Source organism: Oncorhynchus tshawytscha, unplaced genomic scaffold (genome assembly GCF_018296145.1).
Source record: "Oncorhynchus tshawytscha isolate Ot180627B unplaced genomic scaffold, Otsh_v2.0 Un_contig_13251_pilon_pilon, whole genome shotgun sequence".
NCBI lineage: Eukaryota > Metazoa > Chordata > Actinopteri > Salmoniformes > Salmonidae > Oncorhynchus > Oncorhynchus tshawytscha.
The window spans coordinates 1-11,957 of record NW_024606784.1 but is presented as its reverse complement, the minus strand read 5'-3'; the positions used below and the strand labels follow the sequence as shown (position 1 = coordinate 11,957).

General features: G+C 51.8%; 3 non-coding genes and 1 pseudogene across 3 annotated transcripts; all 4 read left to right on the top strand.

Annotated features, from left to right (window-relative positions):
* The first annotated feature begins 4,282 nt into the window (after positions 1-4,282).
* On the top strand, positions 4,283-8,610 carry LOC121842226 (annotated as a pseudogene).
* Positions 8,611-8,674: 64 nt separating this feature from the next.
* On the top strand, positions 8,675-8,756 carry trnal-aag. Its single transcript has one exon. It is a non-coding gene; the product is annotated as a tRNA-Leu (tRNA).
* Positions 8,757-10,434: 1,678 nt separating this feature from the next.
* Positions 10,435-10,516, top strand: trnal-aag. Its single transcript has one exon. It is a non-coding gene; the product is annotated as a tRNA-Leu (tRNA).
* A 726-nt stretch (positions 10,517-11,242) lies between these two features.
* Positions 11,243-11,324, top strand: trnal-uag. The gene has a single exon. It is a non-coding gene; the product is annotated as a tRNA-Leu (tRNA).
* Positions 11,325-11,957: the final 633 nt, after the last annotated feature.

Sequence of the window (11,957 nt, the reverse complement as noted above, 5' to 3'; positions counted from 1 at the left end):
CCGGTGCACACGGTCACGCTACCTTTCAGAACGTTGGCCAACTCCACGAGCAGCGTGTCAGCCTCTGTGCTCGTACACCTAGACACGCATCCCTCAATGTAGACAATTGCATAGACTCGGGTTCTGCGAAAGTCGCCACAAAGACGCCCGCGTGGCCCTCAGGCCTGTCTATCGAACCGTCTGCATAACCGGGATCTAGGTCTGACAGCTCACCACCCTCAGGAGGGGTCAGATCTTGGAACGTGTTCACAAATAGAATGTCGTCCTGACACTCCCGGTACTCCAGGTACGTCTGGTGGAACGACACTAGGTTATCAACCGAGGTTCCCTCTAGGGGTTCGTCTTCGGAGGAGTCTCCTTTTGCTCCGGTCACTAGGAACAACTTGTTTTTCATACCATTGTCGGCCAAAAGCTTCATCATGGTGTATTCTATTGCGCACAGATTACGCTTACAGAATGCTATGTGAGGTAGCGGGGGCGGTTCAGTCTGCTCTCCCTCACGGCCGGCTTCTGAGCTCCCACTCCGTCCTTTACAAGCACTACACACCGGCTGTGTGCAGTTTCCGAGATGTAACAAGACGCCAGGGTTCTGGCCATGCTAACTATGGACGCCTGAGGATCATCCTCAATGTAGTCACTGTCCTTGACTTTGTGGATTACCATGAGATGGTCTATCAGAGTCCAATCCTGTTGTTGCCACAGTCTGTCGATCAATTCAAACGGTGCCAGGTGAGGGTTTGCGAGCATGGCGTGAATGGCCTTGTGTTTCAACCCCATGTCCGTCAATGCGTTATACCAGCGAATAGAAGAGGGATGGAGTAGGTCTAAAGTCTGTCTACGGGGACAATGGAGCTGGGAAATATGTAGCCGCGGGTCACCCTTGGTTGTGTCTTTCATGCACCTCTGGGCAAATGCTGTACGTTTGGAGCCCTGGATGAACAATGAGCCCTGCTACAAGGAACTGCTCTAGTGTTGGCGACTCGAGCCCTGTTTGGATTGCGGTGCAGGAGCAAGGACACTACATGCACGTTTATTTGTCTTCATCTTGGTCGATTCCAACAGGCGAAACGACATGGGCGTCTCGGGTGACTGTCACCTGTACACTCCTCCTGATGTTCAGTTTCTCCTGGTTGAAAAGTATGTTCCTGTAACACAACTCGGTAGGCTCGAGCCTTGGGATCTCTCCCCTTGCAGTTGAGGCTCTGCTGGCCTCGACCCTCTCCACTCTCATGTTGACACACATAGGTGCCAGACAGTTAAGCACCTGGGAGCAGAAACAGTTCAGCCACGGGAACTTCCGTCGCATTGTCTTAGAGATCGTGGGCCTTAAACAACTCCGTATGGTAACCTGGTTGGTGCCCGGCCTGACTATCACCAGATACGCAGCAGACCGCTCTGCCATACCCGGGTACGTGAGCGAGAACATCAGCCACGTAAGCCACAGTTGCGTGTTGTATCACCACAAGGTGGCCTGGTCTAGAACGTCTTTGTTCCTGGTCTTGAGCTCCAGCAGCGCTACGTCTCCCCTTACGGTGTCGTGGGCCACTAGGTCCACCTCGGTGTAGAAGCCCCATGTGCAGTGGATTGACTTGCAGCCTCGCCTACAGCCGTTGTGGTACGTGTAGGATCCCGGTTTACATAACCTATCAGGCGTCGGCACACCGGCAACCTTGAGGCCTGCGCAAATGGGAGCAAGACGCAGAGCCTTGAGCTGCGTGAGAATGAGGCGCGACACGGGGCCGACGTCTCGCAGTCTCTTCTTTCCGTTGAACACGTCCTTGCACTGCGCGTCTACCGCAATGCCTATGGCTGTGGACATACGGCTCCTATCCCAGAGGCGTCTGCAAGCGGCTGGAGTCAGGGCTCTACACCTGAACAGTTGCAGCATGGCTTCCTTGAACATGGATCCCTTGGACTCGGGCGCGTTAAGGTTTCTTAGGTACTCAGGCAGCCACTCCAGCGTGCTCTCGGGGTTGGCGTTCAGGTCCTGCACAACCCTTGTGAACAGATCCATGCTTATCATGTTGTGGCCCGTTGAGCGCTTCCTGCAGCACATGGTAGACGCCAAGGTTCTGGTGATACCCTTAACCTTATACCAACGGTGGTCGGCTGTAGACTTGGCACACATCGCACCACCGTGGCCCCGGAACTCGATCACAGGGTCCCGGAGCTTCATTGTATTAAATGTTATGGGATTGTTAGGTTGCTGTGATAACCCTGTCCCTTTGTGAGAAACAGAAGTGGCACGGCTAAGGTACCCGTACTATTGCAACGTCAGTAAGTAAGGAGGTTGAAAGCAGAAGTGGGGAACAAGGCCCCAGGGATCCCCTCTGAGAGATATGAATCGCAAGAAACCAATCATGGGAGGCTTCGAGTCTCTCATCTCAGCGAGCAAGGACCTGTTTAACAACAGAAGGTTAGGGGTCCCGAACGACCCCATACTGAGCGCTGCCCGTTTCAGGGGCAAGCTGGGAGCCTCCATCGCCGTCATCACATCTCTCACCGTGGGGTTTCTTACCATCCCCAACAACATTCTGTACTTCATCAACAACAAGCACGGTACAAGGACCGCAGGCAGGCCTACCTCAGACTCGCAGCAGTCGTCCCATTCCGAAGGCAGACCCGAGTACGAGTACGCGTACATCCACTCGGGATTGCCCTCGTCACACTTGGCTGTCTTGCCATGGTGGTGAGCATCGTGCTCAGCTACTTCGCCTCCAAGAGCAAACAAAAAATGGACGACTCTGATGGCTTTTACAAGCGTCCGGAGTCCGTCAAGAGCACCAGGACCGTGATGGCGTGCCTCATCATGATGAACATCGAGCTGTTCATGGCCGTGATCTCGGGCTGCATGGAGCTGCTTTACCAACCTATGATCAGCGACGCCCAAAGGTTGCATAACATGGAGTGCGCTATCGCAGTGTTCAACATCATAATCTACATCATGTACGTGGTGACCATGGTGCTGACTTCGACTGTTCTAAAGGGGAAGCACGAAGTGATCATGGTTGATGGTCCGCGAGACATCCCCGAGGCTGTGGCGATACCCTCCTCAGCTCGTGACTACATCAGCAGAAGCATCAACTCATACAATTCACAGTCGAGCTTCATCTAAGGACCTCGAGCCTCTCCCCTAAGTCTTGGGCTGAGTGGCAAAGGGGAAGGTGGAGCTGGACCACAGCCCAACCACGCTTTGCCTAATAGGTGTAGCAATTATGATATTATGCAAGGAACCCTTAGTGTGTCCTGGTGCATGAGCAATAGCGAGAAGCGGATGCTCTGTACCTGGGTGCGTCTGAAGACATGAAACCAACCTTGAAAGCAGTCTCCCAAGAATGGACCCTATATCTGCTTCTAATGCCTTGTTGAGTAACATGTTGTGTGTGGTATATCTATTTCTTTATTAGTTCATGGAACCGAATAATAGACTTGAGGCAACAAGTAAACCCATTTTGTCCAAACAGCAGTATATTGTCCTGTGTGATGTTGCCATAGCACTCTGGCTTTTCTCACCTCACAGGTGTATAGTGTGTGTGTACTAGTGGGCAAAGCTGTGCTACCTATTTGAATAAATGACAAGGAAACAATGTTCATGTTCTTTTTATTTACACATGTTCAAAGGAATAAAATGTTGAATAGGCACATGTAAAACTTTATGTTTTATAGGGTGATAGGAACCGGCTACATTGCTCCGGTCCATATCTGCGCCACACTTCACTTCGTTATTATAGCCAGAACATCGTTGCGGGTAGGACAGTGGTAGACTGTGTCCATGAAGTCATTCTTGAAGAACGGGTACATGCAGCAGCCCACCACACACCTAGGGAATGACAGAGATGTGAGTTAGTAGTTTCGTCATTACAACAGGCTGCCACAGACATTACAAGGATTATGTTGAGAAGAAGGGTCTAAGCACCCACCTCACCCCATAAGTAAGAACAAGGCAGTCTTTGCCATTGCCAGGGAGCCCAAGTTGTAGCAAATTACAGGCGTATCATATTTTTGACAATTATTCAACAGAGACATTGCAAAACTCTGGGAGCGGTGTGATGAAGCGTAAGCGCTACAGTGGCCTGTAACCGAGCGCTCATCTCCTTTAGCGCAGAGGGCTATTTACTGGCAGCATGCTCAACAAACCGTTTCATAGGTTACTAATTCAAGTCATAGTCCGGGCAGCAATGAGTGAAGAAGGTTAACCCGTGTAAGCTATTATCCCAGGCAACAGCAAACACTGACCGGTCAGTGTCTCTGACAGCAACTCCCTTCGCTTTCTACTAAGGCTATGGCAGCCTGGCACGACTGCCTCCTCTTGAAGAACAGGACCCTGACAGATCACGAGAAGGAAAAGCTGGACCGTGTCAACGTGAGATCCGCCAGCTCCAACGGTGTCGATGTGATGATAGGGCCAAATGAGAGTGTCTTCGCCAGACCCATGTATGTGCAGTTGACACACTACCACCATCTCGACGCCCTACTTGCCATCATGGCGTGCTACGTCAACCCAGGAGTGAAAAGTTCTTACGGCTATCCCGTGAGACAAGTTCACCCTGGAGAGGGGTAGCCTCCCGGCCGATAATGCTACAGTGAATATTGCCATCCTATTCACACTACACCCACCCGCTGAAAGTCCATGTTCCACCCTGGACCTGTGCCCCATATCCTTATGCTGTCAGGGAGCACAGCCATTGCTGGAAGAGTCAACCCTCAAGACATTGACTCGGCCGCCAGCTACCGTACACTGTGTCTCATGTGGATGCACGCACGCACGCACATATGTATGTATGTATGTACTATGGCCATGAACAAGAATATGAATAAAGTGTTCAACTGTCCATCTCACAGTTCCGTGTCTGTTATTACATTGACTATGTATCACTACCCCTACACCTGTCCCTCCCTCAGTACTATGCTAGGCATAGCTCGCAGTGTTTCATATCCCACATAGGATAGGCTTTGCACTCCCATCACTTACAGAGACAAGTGGTAGCACTATGCACCAATTTCCCAAATGTACTTTCAGCTCCAGGTTAGTGTCTACATTGGGAGGGAAAAGTAGCATAAACCACCCCCGACAGAGATACGGTTGATTAGTCAGTCCTGCCAAGCAACTCCCCTCCGAATGTACTCTGTGAGACTGTGACATGGGGTAGAGTAGCATAGTGTTGCCTAAGTCAGTTGCATACATTGTAGCCACAGAGACATGTAGACAGAGAACAGGACAGTGTTTCATGGAGAAGCCACAATAGCCACCGGTGAGAATCCCTGGACATGTTTCATATCACAGGCCTTGTGGTATGTGGCCCAATGCCACACCTATCCCAAGTTCACACATCATCCGGTGCCTGTGCTGTAAGCACCATCTAGCAACGGTCCTGGTATACGTGACACCTATTTCATGTGCTGCATCGCACTGAAAAGAGAGATGCGGAACCCTGCCCTCAAGTCAACAGCACCACTGTGCAGGGACTATTACCTAGATCGGATAGAGCAGGACCTGGGACCAGCACTAGGGGAGACAATGGGAAATGTCCAAGTACAAGTGCTTTGCTCACGATTATTACTATTATGCTCACATGCCACAGTGTTCCTAACCAAGAGATATGTTATTGATATAGTTTTAGAAAAGTTTGACAAAGAGTTTGGTGTAAAGGGGCAGACTGCTGGAAACCACACACGGGCCTGCCGGTGAAATGTCCAGGATGTGAGTTTTTGAGGCAGGACCTCCCACTAGTGTCCACCCGGGGAACTGTTGTATAACATAAGTGACATGTGTTTGTGTAATAACCCTCCCGTGGTCCTGGGGTCAGTGTGACCCAGGTCCTGTGTGTGGAGGGCTCCCCTTTCTGCGCTCTGCGCTCGCGGGTCAGAGCGACCCAGGCCCTGTGTTTCCAGGGCTCTCGCTCTGCGCTGGCGGGTCAGAGCGACCGTGCCAGCCACTGGCTGGCGAGGCGTGTGCCTCTGAGCGTAGTAGAGTGTCTGCGAGTGTGGCGAGGTTGTGCCCGGCTCCCCGCTCTGCGCTATGTGCTCTGTCCTCGCCGCTCTGCGCTCTCGGGTCAGAGCGACCCAGCCAGCCGCTGCACAGGTCCGGACCTGTGCTCCGCTGTGTGCTAGAGAGCAGCCGAGTGTTGTAGTTGCGCTCTGGGCTCGCGGGTCAGAGCGACCCAGGCCCTGTGTTTCCAGGGCTCTGCGCTTTGCTCTCCCGAGTCAGAGCGACCGTGCCAGCCACTGGCTGGCGAGGCGTGTGCCTCTGAGCGTAGTAGAGAGTCTGCGAGTGTGGCGAGGCTGTGCTCTGGGCTCACCGCTCTGCGCTCTGTGCTCTGTCCTCTGTGCTCTGCGCTCTCGGGTCAGAGCGACCCTGCCAGCCAGTGGCGAGGCGTGTGCCGTCGCGCGTAGTAGAGTGTCTACGAGTGTGGCGAGGCTGTGCTCTGGGCTCACCGCTCTGCGCTCTGCGCTCTGGGCTCTGCTCGTGGGTCAGAGCGCAGAGCCAGCCGGCCGGCCGCTGCACAGGTCCGGACCTGTGCTCCGCTGTGTGCTAGAGAGCAGCCGAGTGTTCTTGTTGCTCGGCTGGTGGTTGGGTCGACTGCACAGGGCTACACAGGTGCGCGCAAGCGAGCCTCGAGCAGTTTCGGGTCTCGGTATCCCGCGTAATAGAGAGGATACTAATATTGTCATCGGCGCCCACCCACACCAACCCGCACCACACACACACACACACACACACACACACACAACAAAGTGACCGGCGCCCCAACCGTGCCAAGTGCGCTCTTCCCCGCAGCTCAGCGGACCCGCTCGGCTCCACCGATCGGCCATGGCCGCGCGTTTTACGGCCGCGCAGGTTCTAGAACAGATCTTGTCCAGCGTGGACCAAGAAGACTACTCGGATTGCCAGGAGGAGGAAGAGGAAGAGGTTTCGGAAGACGAAGACGGGGAGGAATACAACCCCGAGCGCCGCGAGGTCGACGATGCCTCTTCTCCCTCTTCTGAGGAAGAGCAGCAGCCCGAGGAAGAGCCGCCCGAGGACCGCGACGAGGAAGAGATCTCCTCGGCCCCGGACCGACGTGAGCCGCCGTTGCTGTCGAAGAACGGCAAAATCGAGTGGTCCCCGTGGCCTACGGCCGCCACCGCGGGCCCCTGGCGATCTGCCGCGCCGGGCCGGACCAGACTCCGGGCCCCACGGCCTATGCCGCGACGCAGGCCCGCGACATCGCGTCCGCCTTCCACCTGTTTGTCACGCCGGCGATAGAAAGGATAATTGTGGAAATGACGAACCTGCACGGGGCCAGAAAATACGGCGACGGCTGGCGACCCATGGACGCCACGGACCTGCGCGCCTACCTAGGGCTGCTGATCCTAGCGGGCGTCTACAGGTCCCGGGCGAGGCCGCGGCAAGCCTGTGGGACGCCGAGAGCGGCAGGACCGTGTTCCGAGCCACCATGTCGCTCAAGGTCTTTCACAGGTACTCGAGGCTGCTGCGATTCGACGACCGCCAGTCGAGACCCGCCAGACTCGCCACGGACAAACTCGCAGCCATACGAGAGGTCTGGGACCTGTGGGAGGCGCGGCTGCCGGCCCTCTACAACCCGGGGCCCGACGTGACGGTGGACGAGCAACTGGTCCCGTTCAGAGGTACTGTGCTTGCGCTTGTGCGCGTGCGTGCGCGTGTGCTTACATGTCTATACAGAGCGTGTGTGACACAACGGTTGGCCCTTTTGTCTACCCCGTTGCACACGGTAACCACACCAATGTCTTGTCCCCTTTCCAAAAAGGCCGCTGTCCCTTCCGTCAGTACATCCCCAGCAAGCCGGCCAAATACGGCATCAAGTCGTGGGTGGCCTGCGACGCCAAGTCCAGCTACGCTTGGAAGATGCAAGTGTACACCGGCAAGGCGGCCGGCGGAGGCCCCGAGAAGAACCAGGGGATGCGCGTCGTCCCGATCTGACAACGGGCCTGAGCGGTCGCAACGTCACCTGCGACAACTTCTTCACCTCCTACGACCTGGGCCAGCGGCTCCTCGAGAGGAACCTCACCATGGTGGGCACGGTGAGAAGGAACAAGGCCGAGCTCCCGCCCGCGCTGCTCGAGTCCAGGGGCAGACAGGTCCTGTCCTCCAGGTTCGCCTTCACGCCCACCGCCACTCTGGTGTCCTACCTGGCAAAGAGAAACAAGAACGTGCTACTCTTGAGCACGCTGCACACAGAGGGCCACATCAGCGATCGTCGCGACAAGAAGCCGGCCCTCATCCTAGACTACAACTGCAACAAGGGCGGCGTGGACAACCTAGACAAGGTGGTGGGCACCTACAGCTGCAGACGGATGACTGCCCGCTGGCCCCTGGTCGTCTTCCACAACATCCTCGACGTGTCCTCCTACAACGCCTTTGTCATATGGCGAGAGATCAAGCCTGACTGGATGCCTGGCAAGCGGAACAAGCGCAGGGTGTTCCTCGAGCAGCTGGGAAAGGCACTCGTGAAGCCGCTGATCCAAAGAAGGCAGCATCTGCCCCGCACCGAAGCGGCATCAGCCCTTGTCAAAGTCCTACAGAGTGCTACGGCGGCGCCTCCTGATCAACAGAGCCAGGGCCCCGCCGCTGGTGAAAAAGAAGACTAAAATACAAGGAAGTGCAGACGCTCTAGGTAACTGACGAGAAAGTGTGAATATTTTGCCACAGCTGGGTAGTGTGGCCGAGCGGTCTAAGGCGCTGGATTAAGGCTCCAGTCTCTAAGGAGGCGTGGGTTCAAATCCCACCACTGCCATCTTTATTGAGTTTGTTTGCGCAAGCTATCACGTGTTCTGCTTTATTTCAGGGTTTTTACTTTCATGTCATGTCGCCCATGCAAGGGAGAAAAGAAGCAATGTTGTGTGTCACGGATGGGGTTCCAACTCAATAGTGTAGTCCATCGCCTTAACCAAGCAGCCACCAAGTCCTGTGCCCCCGCGGTGGCAGTTGCACCTCCTACTGGTGGTTGTTCACGTCAAATCCTTGATTGGAAAAAAGGAAAGTTGTGATGGTCTGTGCGATGACCAAGCAGTCCATTTTAACAGTGGGTACTGTGGCCGAGCTATCCAGAGAACTGGATTTAAGGACCCAGTCTTTCGGAGGTGTCGGTTCAAAGTCCACCGCTGCAAGTTTTTCTCAACAGAAAACTGTAATGTAATTTCAAACAAGGCCACCAAGGACACCGGACAAATAAAGGGAATCCAGCCTTTACCCTAATTCCCACGTCTGTTATTGCAATTATCTGCCGTGTTTTTCTAAATCTCAATTCTGCTTCAAAAATAGAAACTACTATTCTAAGTTTATACGATGGAAGAAAGAGCAACATCAGAAAAATTAAGATTTTTAAAAAGAGAATCAAAAAAGATGAAGGACTGAGCAAAAGATTTTAACGAAAGAAAATGAAAAAGCAACATGACATGAAAAGATTTTTAAAAGAGAATCATAATTTTAAAGAAGAAAATTTTAAAAAAAAAAGAAGAAAAAACCCAGACTAAATGAAGTGCAGACGCTCTAGGTAACTGACGAGAAAGTGTGAATATTTTGCCAGCAGCTGGGTAGTGTGGCCGGCGGTCTAAGGCGCTGGATTTTAATCGAGTCTCTGAAGGAGGCGTGGGTTCAAATCCCACCACCACTGCCATCTTTATTGAGTTTGTTTGTGAATAGCAAGCTATCACATGTTCTGCTTTATTTCAGGGTTTTTTTCATGTAACTGCCCATGCAAGGGAGAAAAGCCCCGCTCCAGCAATGTTGTGTGTCACGGATGGGGTTCCAACTCAATAGTGTAGTCCATCGCCTTAACTGAAGCAGCCACCAAGTCCTGTGCCCCACGGGGCAGTTGCATTTACTCCTACTGGATTTTTCACGTCAAATCCTTATTGGAAAAAAAGGAAAGTTGTGATGGTCTGTGCAATGTGACCAAGAAGTCCATTATTTTTAACAGTGGGTACTGTGGCCGAGCTGTCCAGAGAACTGGATTTAAGGACCCAGTCTTTCGGCTAAAAGTCCAAAAAAGCTACAAGCTGCAAGTTTAGTCATCAACAGAACAGAAAACTGTAATTTTTCAAACAAGGCCAACAGAAAACTGTAATGTAATTTCAAACAAGGCCACCAAGGACACCGGACAAATAAAGGGAATCCAGCCTTTACCCTAATTCCCACGTCTGTTATTGCAATTATCTGCCGTGTTTTTCTAATTCAATCTGCTTCAGACATAAAAGCAGAAACTAATTCTAAGTTTATACGATGGAAGAAAGAGCAACATCAGATAAATTAAGATTTTTAAAAAGAGAATCAAAAAAAAAGATGAAGGACGCAAGAGCAACATGAGATACATAAAGATTTTAAAGAAGAAAATGAAAAAGAAGACTAAAATACAAGGAAGTGCAGACGCTCTAGGTAACTGACGAGAAAGTGTGAATATTTTGCCACAGTTGGGTAGTGTGGCCGAGCGGTCTAAGGCGCTGGATTAAGGCTCCAGTCTCTAAGGAGGCGTGGGTTCAAATCCCACCACTGCCATCTTTATTGAGTTTGTTTGCGCAAGCTATCACATGTTCTGCTTTATTTCAGCGTTTTTACTTTCATGTAGGGCCATGCAAGGGAGAAAAGAAGCAATGTTGTGTGTCACGGATGGGGTTCCAACTCAATAGTGTAGTCCATCGCCTTAACCAACCAGCCACCATGTCCTGTGACCCCGGTGGCAGTTGCACCTCCTACCGGTGGTTGTTCACGTCAAATCCTTGATTGGAAAAAAGGAAAGTTGTGATGGTCTGTGCGACGACCAAGCAGTCCATTTTAACAGTGGGTACTGTGGCCGAGCTGTCCAGAGAACTGGATTTAAGGACCCAGTCTTTCGGTTCAAAGTCCACCGCTGCAAGTTTTTCTCAACAGAAAACTGTAATGTAATTTCAAACAAGGCCACCAAGGACACCGGACAAATAAAGGGAATCCAGCCTTTACCCTAATTCCCACGTCTGTTATTGCAATTATCTGCCGTGTTTTTCTAATTCAATCTGCTTCAGACATAAAAGCAGAAACTAATTCTAAGATTATACGATGGAAGAAAGAGCAACATCAGATAAATTAAAAATTTTAAAAAGAGAATCAAAAAAAGATGAAGGACGCAAGAGCAACATGAGATACATAAAGATTTTAACAAAGAAAATGAAAAAGAAAACTAAAATACAAGGAAGTGCAGACGATCTAGGTAACTGACGAGAAAGTGTGAATATTTTGCCACACCTGGGTAGTGTGGCCGAGCGGTCTAAGGCGCTGGATTTAGGCTCCAGTCTCTAAGGAGGCGTGGGTTCAAATCCCACCACTGCCATCTTTATTGAGTTTGTTTGCGCAAGCTATCACATGTTCTGCTTTATTTCAGGGTTTTTACTTTCATGTCGCCCATGCAAGGGAGAAAAGAAGCAATGTTGTGTGTCACGGATGGGGTTCCAACTCAATAGTGTAGTCCATCGCCTTAACCAAGCAGCCACCAAGTCCTGTGCCCCCGCGGTGGCAGTTGCACCTCCTACTGGTGGTTGTTCACGTCAAATCCTTGATTGGAAAAAAGGAAAGTTGTGATGGTCTGTGCGACGACCAAGCAGCCATTTTAACAGTGGGTACTGTGGCCGAGCTGTCCACATTTTAACAGTGGGTACTGTGGCCGAGCTGTCCAGAGAACTGGATTTAAGGACCCAGTCTTTCGGTTAACAGTGGCGACGACCAAGCAGTCCATTTTAACAGTGGGTACTGTGGCCGAGCTGTCCAGAGAACTGGATTTAAGGACCCAGTCTTTCGGAGGTGTCGGTTCAAAGTCCACCGCTGCAAGTTTTTCTCAACAGAAAACTGTAATGTAATTTCAAACAAGGCCACCAAGGACACCGGACAAATAAAGGGAATCCAGCCTTTACCCTAATTCCCACGTCTGTTATTGCAATTATCTGCCGTGTTTTTCTAATTCAATCTG